The 13000-nt window shown below is 41.8% G+C and overlaps 1 protein-coding gene across 2 annotated transcripts in view; it reads left to right on the top strand.

Moving 5' to 3' along the window:
- Nucleotides 1-13000, top strand: part of NCKAP5 (NCK associated protein 5) — a 623444-nt gene that overhangs the window by 35353 nt on the left and 575091 nt on the right. The window contains exon 1 of one of the 2 annotated variants that reach the window (XM_073305278.2): nt 10796-10993. The exons of the other annotated variant lie outside the window; for it this stretch is intronic. The gene's annotated coding sequence lies outside the window, so the exon portion shown is untranslated. Of the gene's footprint in view, nt 1-10795; nt 10994-13000 lie in introns of those variants that run through there. 2 annotated transcript variants of the gene reach the window in all.

The following is a 13000-nucleotide window of genomic DNA, read 5'->3' as shown; positions in this document are numbered from 1 at the left end:
TTTGCATTTGTCCTTATTCAATTTCATCCTATTTACTTCAGACCATTTCTCCAGTTTGTCCACATCATTTTGAATTTTAATCCTATCCTCCAAAGCACTTGCAACCCCTCCCATCTTGGTATCATCCACAATCTTTATAAGTGTACTCTCTATGCCATTATCTAAATCATTGATGAAGATATTGAACAGAACCAGACCCAGAACTGATCCCTGTGGGACCTCACTTGTTATGCCCTTCCAGCATGACTGTGAACCACTGATAACTACTCTCTGGGAATGGTTTTCAACCAGTTTTGCACCCATCTTGTAGTAGGTCCATCTAGGTTGCACTTCCCTAGTTTGTTTATGAGAAGGTCATATGATACAATATCAAAAGCTTTACTAAAGTCAAGATATGCCACGTCTATTGCTTCCTCCCATCCCCAAGACTTGTTATCCTGTCAAAGAAAGCTATCAGGTTAGTTTGACATGATTTGTTTTTGACAAATCTATGTGACTGTTACTTATCACCTTATTATCTTCTAGATGTTTGCAAATTGATTGCTTAATTATTTGGTCCATTATCTTTCCAAGTACAGAAGTTAAACTGACTGGTCTGTAATTCCCTGGGTTGTCCTTATTTCCATTTTTATAGATGGGCACTCTATTTGCCCTTTTCCAGTCTTCTGGAATCTCTCCCGTCTTCCTTGATTTCTCATAATTGGAGATGCTGGGTAATATACCGGTAACTTCTTTTTATTTATAATGTGTGTTAAGGATTTTGTTTAGCTTGAATTGAGTGGGTTATATTAGGCTTTCATCCATATGATTTTGCCAGCTTGTTCTGGTTTTCCCTTACAATATAAAGATAAAGCATTCTCTTCCTTCCTCTTTCTCCAAGCAATGCCTTGCACGCTGAGTAATCAATTAAACTCATGATAACTGGCTGTAAAATGTTACCATTCTGATTTGGTAGCAGTTTATACCCATTTTACACATGTGTAAGTGCAGGGCAGTGCAGAATAGAGCCACAGGATATTATTCTGGTCTCCGTTACACTGATGTACATCTAATATAATGCCTTTGATGTCACTTAAGTTATATTGTATTTGCACTAGAATAACCAAGCAAAATTTGAACCGTGGGCTCAAAGTGTTCTCTGAAAGACATGCACACAACTGCCATTGGCTGCAGTGGAATAATTTCAGGGGAGGACTTTGGTGGAAAATATGTGCATACATCAGAACAAAAGTTTGGTCAGTAATTTTATTTTGATCTAATAAATTATTGTGGAGCCAACTACATCTACATATATTTTTCTCTTTTGTTTTTTGTTTAATACCTATTCATGGATTAAAGAAACAAAACAAAAAACAAGAACATTCTGGCAGCAGAATTGTTCAGTGGTGTTTTTTAATGTACAACTTTATGTAAGCGGGGGGGGGGGGCAAATTGTCCTCTCAAGCAGATTGACTCACTTTACATGTGGGGAAGAGACAGCTGAACAGCCAGGAGGGAAATCTGCCAATTCAGAAAAAGTATTGTAATAAATCTACACTGAGACTGCGTGGTTTGTTTTGAATGTTAGTTTGCGTTTGATGGTTCTAATCTAACTGAAGTCTTTATCATGTTGTTTGAAATTGTATCTTCAGGGCTGAGATGATCACTGAAACTTGCAAAGGCATTTGATGTTTATTCCGTGTTGCTCAGTGCATTTATATCGCTGCACAAGGAGTTTCTCTTTCTTTATAGTGTTCAGTAAAATCTTCAAGAAATATAGCAGAGAACAGTATGATAAGCCAGAACAGACCATCTCTTCACTGGGTACTTTCTACCAAGACAAGAGGAGGGGAGATTCTTTGAACCTTTTGAAGTAGGATGACTAGGGAAGTTTTCTCTTCACAAAAATAATAATTTCAGAGCTGTTTTAACATTGTTTCAAAGGTACAGGTCAATTTTCCCTTTTTGATGAAGAGTCTCTAACCAGCTGCTGTGAGGAGTGTTTATATATATATATATATATATAATCAATCAGATACAAAATAATTAGGCCATATGGTTGAAATTCTGTTGTGTGCATAGGCACTGACTCTGTGGGTGCTCCAGGGCTGGAGCACCCACGGGAAAAAAATAGTGGATGCTCAGCACCCACCGGCAGCCCAGCTGATCAGAACTTCCCCCTTCCTCCCTCCCACTGCAACCAGCTGTTCAGCAGCATGCAGGAGGCACTGGGGAAGGGGGAGAGTGAGAGCAGGGCGCGCTATGGAGAGGTGGCAGAATGGGGGTGGGAAGAGGCAGGGTGGGGCCTTGGGGGAATGGGTGCAGTGGGGCAGGGCCTGGGACAGAGTGGGGGGTTGAGCACCTCCCAGGGAAGTGGACTGTCAGTGGTTGTGTGCAAAAATTTATCACTGCATTTCCATGACACTGTGACACTTTCCAAGAGGACTGCAGGGTGGATCCCTGGAGACTTGCTCTGAAGAGCCTGTTTTTTAAGCATTTGAGAAAATGGTGTTCCCCAGTTGTTGAGACTGGGAGTAGGAATTCCTGGACTTTAATCTACCACTGACTCCTTCTCTGGCCTTGGGCAGGTAACTTAACCTCTATGTGTCTTAGATTTGTAGCATGGAGCAAAGTCATCCCTATATCTTAGGGCTGTTATGAGAATAACATATTCATGTCTGTGAAGTACCTTGAGAGGCTCTCAGAGGTGTTATAGGGTGCTGTATAAGTGGACATGAAGTAAAATGGGAAGCTTTGACTGCAACAAGAATACATTACGGAAGAGAGGCTCTGGATATTTCTAAAATGATGCATATTATTATTTTTGATCACTTAAATAGTGTCAGCAAGGTGGTAGATGCTTCACAGGTATTGGCTCTTCACTAATCTTGGTGAAGATAGGAGAAAGCTGGGAGATAGGAGGAGGAGCACAAGTGACTTTAGTCTCTGTCAATGGCTCTAGGGCTGTTTAACATGCCCTATTTGTAGAGCCTTGGGAAAGGATGGCTCTGATTTTTGATTGCTGATGCAATCATTTACTTTTGCTGGTGTATAGTGATCTGAATCAGGCCCAATGCTTCTTGACTGCTGCGGGAATGAGTAGCTGTAGTGACAATTTCCAATGGATGCAGTGGTTCTTCTCTGGGACTACTGCAGTCAGCAGCCACAATGTTGCAAAATGTCATAGCTGCTGCTGGATCTTGATTGAATCTGTGTGTGTGTGTGGGTGTGTGTGTGGGTGTGTGGGTGTGTGTGTGTGCGTGGGTGGGTGTGTGGGTGGGTGTGTGTGGGTGGGTGTGTGTGGGTGTGTGGGTGTGGGTGTGGGTGGGTGTGTTCTCGTGCGTTAATGAGATTGCCTGCGTACTGTGACTGATCAAACAGTAACCTGATCGTACAAACACAGAAGCTAATGAGAACAAGTACCATGGCAGGTTGTCCTTGGTCAGGATCATGGTGGAGTGATTGTGTTAGGAAATCCACATTGTGGCTGGAACAAGAGTGGGCAGAATAGGAAGCACTGAACAAATGGGCCTGGAGATGTGAAAGTCACTGGCTCCTTCCCGAGGGAAGATGCTGCATGGTGAAATAGGCAGGCTGTGAGGTTTGTGAAGGAGCCAAATGGAGTACAAGTCCAGCAAGGGAGAAATTAAACATGTATAGTTGGCAACAACAGTTTTCCCCTCCTGCACAGAGAGAGAGAGAGAGACACCTCATCCCTTTATGATGGATGACAAAAGAGGGAGGGAGGAAGAGGGAAGAAACCGTTCTTCCTCCAAGCAGTGAAGGGAAGAATAGAGGAAGAGAGAGGCTCACAGGTGGATGGAGACGGGAGGTTAGTAACACTGATGGCTTTATCTTTTCTTTAGTCTTCTATGAGAGGCTCGTTCTTCCACTGTGCTATGCCAGTGTATGTATGTGGATGGTTTTGGGAAGGAATCAGTGCCTTTAAATATTATGTAAATACATACATAAAATAAACCAATCTAAGCAAAATTAATTCTTATTAGCATAATCCACTTTCCTCTGGAGAAATATTTTTTTAATGAGTTGATATGGAATTATGTCTCTGAAACACATTGTAAGGCTGCATTTTCCACCCTGATGCTCATCTCCATCTGGTGTGTGCGTGTGGGAAGACACTGTGCATAAAGCTGTCTGAATAAAATAAATTCCTTGTTTGCTGTGAGCGGCTCTAATCACTCTCTTTTAATAATGAAGGAGCAGTGAAGTTTCCAATGGACAGACACGGAAAGATGTTATAGCAAATATTCCCAATTTGGGTGGATGGCCCTTCCCACCACTACAGGCGATTGTTGGGGTCCGTGAGCTTTGCCTACGTAAGGGTGTCAGGATTGGGTTGAGCATGTTAAACAATGAGTTTGATGTGTAGGGATGTGGGGTGGGAGGACCATGTGTAAGAATCTGCTCTCAGACACATAGAGAAATGCAAGTGATTAACTCCATTCCAATGTCCAGTTCATTGAGTAAAAAGGTAAATGGGCTCTCATCCAGGAATACAGGGTAGTCCAGACAGCAAGACCATTTAGTCACCTGAAAGAACAGAGAGCCATCACAGCTGCTGTGGAACCTGTCACAACCGGGTTGCCAAGAAGCCAGATGCCTGCATCTGGAGGAATGTGGGTTTTGCACTGTAACACCTATGCTTTTTGACAGAGAGCGATATATCCAGAAGGGAGGAGTGTGAGCTCAGATCAGTCAGTGTTCTCATTAAGGCCTCAGTTGTGCTGTCACTTAAACACATGCTGAGCTGTAGGCATCTCAGCACTCCCATTGGAAACAGACTGTGCGGGTACCATTCTAAGACTCATGGCTTACTAGAGACCAGTTACAACAGCCCCACTGGGACTGCTCCTGTGTGTGACAGATGTCAAGCTCTGCCTAACTCATTTTAGGACTGGAGCCAGGGTCCTGAACCTTCAAAGACTTTCACGTGTGCTTAACTTTGCACCTGGGCATAAACCTTTGCAGGATTTGGGCCTTGGAATGTTCTTTCTTTGGGCCTGACCCAAAGCCTAATGAAGTCATTGCCATTAAGTTCAATGAGCTGTGGATCAGGCCCTTGGTGTCTGAATAATTGTAATAGTTCCAGGGACAATGGGGCGGAAAGGAAAAGAAGAGGGTTTAAACCTTTAAATTACCCCAAACCAGTTTTGTATGTTACCTGCATTTAATTAAACATTAAAATGAAAAAAAAAGTTTTTGATTGCTGTTGGGTGTGGAGGGGGGAATTGAAAGTTCCACTCACTGCCACTGTCATGAACCATGACACAAATAGAACTCTCAAGCTTGGCTTAAAACTTGCATATTCTTGTTGTGAGTTTACAATGAGGCAGCTTCACAAAAAATCTTATTGTGAAAGCAAATGTTCTTTAAGGGTAATGGTCATGATATTCTGAGCCAGACGATCCCTGTCACAAACAGGAAGGCTCTCAGCACAATACTATGGTAGCAGTGGTGAGGGAGCCTCACAGAAGTGTTTGAAATTGGTTGCATATCACTGTTGTAGCTGGCAGAACTAATAGGTTCATTTTAGATTCCCTAACGGCTAAAAATATTGGAGGAAATCTTTCATATTAGCCCTTTATGTTTCATGACAGTATCTGCTTTCAAGGCTTCATCTTTGTAATTAAGGATAAGATTTTGGATGGTGCAGGAATTGAGTTGGAGGAGATATTCTTGCACAAATGCACCTTTGCATGATGCACTTTATGCTGAATCACCTTCTAAGGTACTAGAGAGGTTAATAAAGATCTGGGGAATGCACAGGTCATCCCATAAAGCTGTCAATCAAGTACTGGAAAGACTGTGGAGATGCCATTCTAAGTGCATGTACTTATCCCCCGAGTTCACTTTGAGACCATTTACCACAGACAAGCTAGATTTATGCTGCACTATGACTCCATTAGATTGTGGAATAGCCAATCAGAGGGCAGTTTACTGTTATTAAATATTGTTAGCGGCTTTCTCTGCAGTCTGAGGAGAAATCTATTGTTTGTTACAGCAAGAAAGCATTGCCTTGCTAAAGACGTCTCTTACCTCTTCACTTTCCTTGGCATGCAAGGGAGGTAGAGTGAGCTTTGAAAAATCACCCAGCAGGGAAAACAACAAAACTGTCCTGGTGATCAAAAGCTTCCAAGGCTGATCATACTGTTTCAAGTGAAGATCAGGTGTTAACAATGAGAATTTAAGGAGATGCATATCCTACTCCCACATACCTTTTTCACATATTTTCACTCCCTTGTTTGTCCTGTCTGCTTGCTACACCCCAGCTAGTAGGCTCCGAAAATATTTACTGTGCGAACGTGCTAGGAACCAAGGTATGTTTAGGCATTTGTATTGTCATGCTGTTCAGGACTTATTTATGTTGGCTAAAGTGAGTGTTCAAAAGGTTTTAAAATGTAGGACCAAATTCTGGCCTCGGATGCTACCATGTAAATCTGGGGAAAGTTCTTTGATTTCCAGGAGGCACTCCAGGTTTCCACCAGTGTATGAGAGAGCCGAATTTGACATATTCAGGAGAATCCTTTTGTCAATTAAGAAAGAAGCACCACCCATTCAGTGGTCTCGGTAAATGTACATTTTGTATGCAGCCAGTTAGGAATAATGCAGCCAGTTAGGAATAATGTCCAGCAGCGTAGCCCTCTGAAACGTAACTGCTGCTACTGCATCCACTGATCTGCTTGTCCTGCCTCACCCCCAGGAATAGCCTGGGGAACAAATAAGGGCTTGTCTTTACTACCACACTGAATCAGCACTGCTGTATCAATGCAGCCGTGTCAATTTAGCATGTCCGGTGAAGATATGCTATGTTGATGGGAGAGCATCTCCCACCAACATAGCATGACGTAGACACCGCTTTAAGTTGATGTAAGTTACGTCACTCACCGGGTGGTTTTTTCATTCCTGAGTGATGTAACTTACTTGGACTTAGGTAGTAGTGTAGTCAAGCCCTAAGATTCTCAGTGTGACCTAAAGGTCAACAAATTTAGGCTTTAATGAACCAAAGCAGGATGCATGTGCCATGGTTGAGGATACCTCACTGAAAATGCTCTCTGTCCAGTCTTCTTACTGGTGGTTTGACCACCAGGGAATCTCAGCTGTCAGGGTACTGCACTGGGAGAAAAGATGGATACCTAACTAACCATTGGGGATGACGTGTTGGTAGAAAATGGGTGTATGTATGGAATTTAGTACTGATGTGTTAGGTATCTGGGCCTTTTAAATGTGTATGTGGTTACATGGACCTTTCATAATGCCTCAGGAGCTTTTTGTGGTGCTAAAACATCTTGATCTGCTCTTCTCATGGTATTCCAGTCCCTGAATGGTGGCAATACAATGTGAAGACCAGCTTTTGCTTTATTTTGGCTTCATAAAGGGCTTCCTGAATTTAAAACTAACACAGTCAGTGAGATATAAGGGCTTATCAGAACACACATGGGTTGTAACAGAAGCTGAGTATACTGTGATAGGGAAACATAATTGATGAGGAGTGCCTAATACCTGTGTGAATTGAGTAATTTTGTTGTCTCACCAATTTTTTGTACATAAATCCCCCATTTCCACTGGCTCCCTACAAAGCAAGCTATAATAAATTTGCTTCTTAGATGTGTGGATAGAGTCTGCCTACGGTGTATTGGTTCCAGTAGGGACCACTATTTTTTAACGACCTTAAGTATTTCATCTTCTGGTAGCCAATGTTTAGTTAGTGATTGAATTTTAATCTGTGAATCTTGTTCTCTAACAAATCCTGCTGCCTTTGCACCCAAACAAGCTTAGATGGCTGTGTCTTGTGGCGTCATAGAACAGAAATTAAATTGATAAATGCTGTGACAGTGCAAAATGATTTTTAATGGTTACTCCCCTAGAAAGAGGTCTAGCTTGTCTCCCCTGGAGCAGAAACATGCACAACCCTAACTTACATGGAAAATCTCTTCCTGGTCTATTTAGAAAGGATAGTCTGGTAGCTGAGCACAGGAATAAAGAAATCTATGTTCAGGCTTCACCTCTGCTGTTGGCTTTTATCTTGGGCAAGTCAAGTAGTGTCCAGTTGTGAAAGATGTTGAGGTGGAGGGTCTAAAAAAATTGGGGTCCTGTTCTGCCAGGGCCAACCTATTCCTGTGGAACGGGGAGGATCTGACCAATGGATCCTCTGCACTGCTCTAGTTGGGGAAGTGATCTGGTCATGTGTGCCAGTATCTGACTTAGAAATGCTCTAAAATTTCCTAGTGAGTTGCAAATTTCCATACTGTAAAATGTACAAGAACTAGGTTGAGCAACATAAATATTCATTGGGAACAGAGTCTTGTTCTGTAAGTGCTGCCTTTTGTGTGTGTGTGTGGTTTTTTGTTTGTTTCATGAGATTGTAACTGTATCGTGAAAATATAATGACAGGTTTCAGAGTAGCAGCCGTGTTAGTCTGTATCCGTTAGTCTCTAAGGTGCCACAAGTACTCCTTTTCTTTTTGAGAAAATATAAGTTTTTGATCATTTCATTTAGATGAATAAGCATTTGAAAATTATTAGTCTTAATTTATGAAATGCTGATTCCCTCTTTTTTCTATTGGTCCCCCTTTGTGTCAGTTTACAAACTGATTTTGTTTTCAAATGTGTAGGAATTTAACATGTGTTTTACAATTTTATTAATGCATATAAATCTTTGCAACGGAAGGGCCAAGTAACGGAGAAAATCACATTGTAAATTAGCATCAGATTTACAGTAAATCTAACCCCTCCAGATTACGGATGGGTTTGTTCCTGTTAGAACAACATAAGGCCTTGATTAACAGACCCATGCAGCCGTACAGAGTCCTATTAACATATGCTTCAGTGGAATTCTTTGCTATACCACCTGCAGGCAGGGCTGGGGTGTAAAGTTGTCTTAGGAGTTGAAATCCATGTACTTTAATTATGTTGTGTTGTAACACTTCTCATTGAAGCACATTCATCTTCAAAGTGCTTTGCAAATATTATGAGTCAGATTGCGGGCTTTGCACTGGTGAGCACTTGCAAATTGTTCCATTGGCTTCAGTGGGACTACTCGTGTAACTCCCTGCCCACTATTTCAAATTGGGACCCGCCCTCCTTCCATTAAAGTCAATGGGAATTTTGCTCCCTGACTTTAATGGAAGCAGGCTTGCAATGACACCACTGTGAGGTAGGCAGTAAGTAATACCATTGTAGTAGAACTGCTAGTGCCTTGAATGGTAAGGAGCTGTACAGACACACATGGAGAAATTCTAGAGAGACTTTACATCAATCACCTCCATTTTCAGGAGGAGACCACCCTGTCTTCTTGTTCCAGATCTTCTGTCCTAGGTAAAACGGTGCATTAGAACAGACAACAGAGCTTACCAGGTGTAGTCCTTACCTCTGTGAGCAGTCCCTTTGACTTCTACTCAAGATAGCAAGATACACTGCTGTTGTGTAATCACTAAACCCAGGGGTAAATATTGGCAAGAGAGAGCCCTTTCATCATTAAGGCAGGCCAGGGGCCAGATCTTTAGCTGGTATAAATTGGCATATCTTCTCTTAGCTGGTGTAAATTGATATAGTTATACCAACTACCACCAGCTGAGGATCTGACCCAAGTTTTAGTCTCTGAAGAGATGCAGGAGTGTAGGATGATTGCTCTACTAATCATGGCTGAGAAATTTGCAAACAAAAATACTACTTTAATTTGGTTCTAAACAGTTCTTCAATCTTTCAGTCTGTGGTTGAATCTGCATTTTTGTTTTCTGAAGAAGAATCAATGTATACTTCCAAATATTGAAGTTCCTCCCTGTTGAAACCTAAACAGATTGCAGATATAGTGTAGACAGATGCAGTTCTTACACAGTGCCCTTCCTGTGTCCTAAGTTCTGACGTGAAAAGATCAACTTCTGAGAAACAGGAGTCAAGGTCCAAACTTCCTGCCAGTCCTGTTCTAGACTTCCCCTTTAGCAGGAATTCCCAAGGAAAAGGCGTTTGGCCAAAGTAACGTCAGTGCTAGTTTTGTGATGTGTGTTCTACAGACTGGGGGGGACTGACTAGAATCTGTCGCACTCATTTCACTTTTAAAACACTGTTTTGTTCCAAACCACAGTCCCCAGAGAGAAAGGTCAGTACTTTAGGTCCTTACCACCTAGTATTGACAGACTAGCTGCCTTTGCCATTCAACTTCCTTGCTCTTTATATTTTCACCTTTTAAAAGTGAGGGATTAAATAGGATTTTATGAAGTCTTTAAAAAAGTCAATGAAACTACAAATGAAACTATCTTGTAAGTCATGGTGTGATCAAAATAAGTGATAAATAAAGGAAAACATCAGGGCTGACTATGAAAGTTATTTTTCTACAATGAGAGTTTAGCTGAATATTCGATTTCAGCCCAGTACTGACATGGACTCTAGGTTTCCTTTTATATGTGTGCCTGTGTGTAATTATATATGCACACACATACTAGAAGTAAATCCTGATAAAGTACTGCTTTCATTTAAATCTCTCTCTTTCCATTGTGTAAGTTGATTAGGATGTACTCAGTTTTCTGTTTTTCATGCACACACTGACTACTGGTCATAAGAAATCGTAATTTGGGTAACTAGAAGTATTTACTTATGTAGAACTGAAGCTCCTACTAAGATGCAAATTGTGCTGCAGGGGAGATAGTTGTGCTTTTTTCCCTCCCCTTCTCTTTTCTTTTTTGACAGTCAGTTAATAAAGACTCAACAATAAGCAGCTGCCAGTGATGTCATTTGGGACTTTGTCCACAGAGCTTGTATTTACAAGTACCGAGCAACTACATAACAGCAGAAAAACCAACTACCAGCAAACTTCATGTCTGCAGTTACTGTAGGACTTTGTGGATAGTCTAGAAAGCTAACCCTGTTCTTCTGACCACAGAGTTTTAAAGCTTGGTAAATAACCACTGGATAAACTCAAGAGAATTTCTGGACTGCAAAGACTTCTTATGGTTCTCATTTCTCTAGGACTGTGGCATGTTTTAATTGAACAACTGCAAGTAAGGCTTTTGCTGTTTTAGTGTTTTATCATATCTGCAAAGCTTCTTTTCTTTTAAAAAATATTGCATTGTGTTTCAGTATTACTAGTTGTGGTAAAGGATTCCTTATAACAGCAGCAAGTACGCAGTTAATAGCAGGAATTACAGTCAGACATCTGAATCCGTTTCAAGTGTGGCTAATAGTCCCATATAGCAAGGGTAATAGAAAAATCACAACTTTAATTCTAAATTTTATGTTTGCATGTGATGGTTATGCTAACTTGACTTTTTTCAGTGTAACTGCAAAATTACACTCGGATTAGAAAACAAAGAAAAATCATAAATATTTTTCATCAGTTGGCTGATGAAGTTTTTATGGTGGTTCCCAAGTTAGTGTCATTTTAGGACAATCAAAATTCATTCAAATAGTTAACATAGTTTCCTTATGAAGTTGTATTTCCTGCTCATCTATACTTACATTGAGGGCAAAATTAGTCTGGTTTGACTTTTAATCTCTGTAATGGCTCTGGAAGCATAGAAAGTTTAAAAGTTTGTAAATCATCCATTGAAACCATTCATGTAAAATGAGATGTATTCTACTACAACAGGGACAGTAGCATTTTTATTTTATTTATTTCTGTTAGCTGTAAACAACGAATGATAAATAACTGAACCGCTACTGAAAGGGGCTGCCCTATTAAGTGCTATTAATAATACATTATATTTCTTTAGTGCCTTCCATCCAAGGATCAGAGTGTGCTTTACAATCACTACTGAACTCAGCTTCAAACAACCCTGTGAGTTGGGAATTGCATTGTCCCCATTTTACAGAGGAGGGACTGATGCACAGAGGTGACCTTCCAAAGACTGCGCAGGTGCTCTGTTGAAAGGCTTGGAACACATCCCAGATGTTCAAGTTCCCTGTCCCCTGCCTTAAGCAGAAGACCACCCTATTTAGTGTAATTTCAGATATACTGTCTATTCTCCAGAAGAGCCACCTGATCACAATACTGGCCATAAAAAGCTGGAGACATCTTTTTTTTATTACTACCTTCCTCTACTTAATGATGTATCTCCGTTGGGAAAACAAAGCACTCTTCCTGCAGGAGGAGGCGGAAGGAAGCTCCTGCTGTTAAACATCTGAGGGTAGGTCAGCATATACCACATCTGGTAGCAGCAGCGGGGGCCGGAGCCCCGGGCCCTTTTAAATTGCCTGCCCTGGGGCAGCTGCTCCTTTTGCCTGCCCGCCCCCGTTTGGCGGCCGGGGTTTGGGGGCAAAAGGGGCAACGACATTAAAGCGCTGCCATGGCAGTGCTTTAACATTGCTGCCCCTTTCGTGCCCCCACCGCCACCCCCCGTCGGTGGCCCTGGCCTGTACCGGTACACTGTACTGGTATGCTGTACTGACCCATTCCAACTTACTTTCACCCCTGCTGGCTGGATCCATGCTCAGGATTGTTATCCTAGGGCTAGATTTAAAGGAGGCTATAGGCATTGCAGCACTAAGCACCGCAGGACCTAAGTTTTGTGGTGCTTTGCCACCTACTGGAATGTATAGCCCTAAGTTAGACATCCAGGCTCCCTAGCACTTTTAGAAGGACGACGCCTAAACTAGACGGTAGGAAATATGGAGGAGAGGGGTATGGCCTACACCACAACCCTCAGAAAGAGTTAGGCATCTACATCTGATTTGGAGGGAGGCACCTATCTGCAGTCATGATTCACAGCCATGGGTCCTCTCCTGCAGATAAGCACCTAAGCACTTCCTTATGTTTATTAAAAACAAGCAAACAGACTCCAGGAAGAAGCAAGTGGTAACTTCCCCTCCCTTTATAACAGTTAGCCCAGTGGTTACAGTTCTCACTCAGGATGTGGGAGAACCAGTTTAAATTCCTCCCTCTGCCTGATGTGGAGAAGAGATTTTAATATGGGTCCCTCCCTCACTGGAGAGTGCCCTAACTACTCAGTTTTGGGGTATTTTGGGACAGGTGCTCTAACCCAGTGTTTCTCAACGACCAGTCCATGGTC

This window comes from Lepidochelys kempii, chromosome 11 (assembly GCF_965140285.1).
Source record: "Lepidochelys kempii isolate rLepKem1 chromosome 11, rLepKem1.hap1, whole genome shotgun sequence".
Taxonomy (NCBI): Eukaryota; Metazoa; Chordata; order Testudines; family Cheloniidae; genus Lepidochelys; species Lepidochelys kempii.
This window is presented reverse-complemented; position numbering and strand designations above follow the sequence as displayed.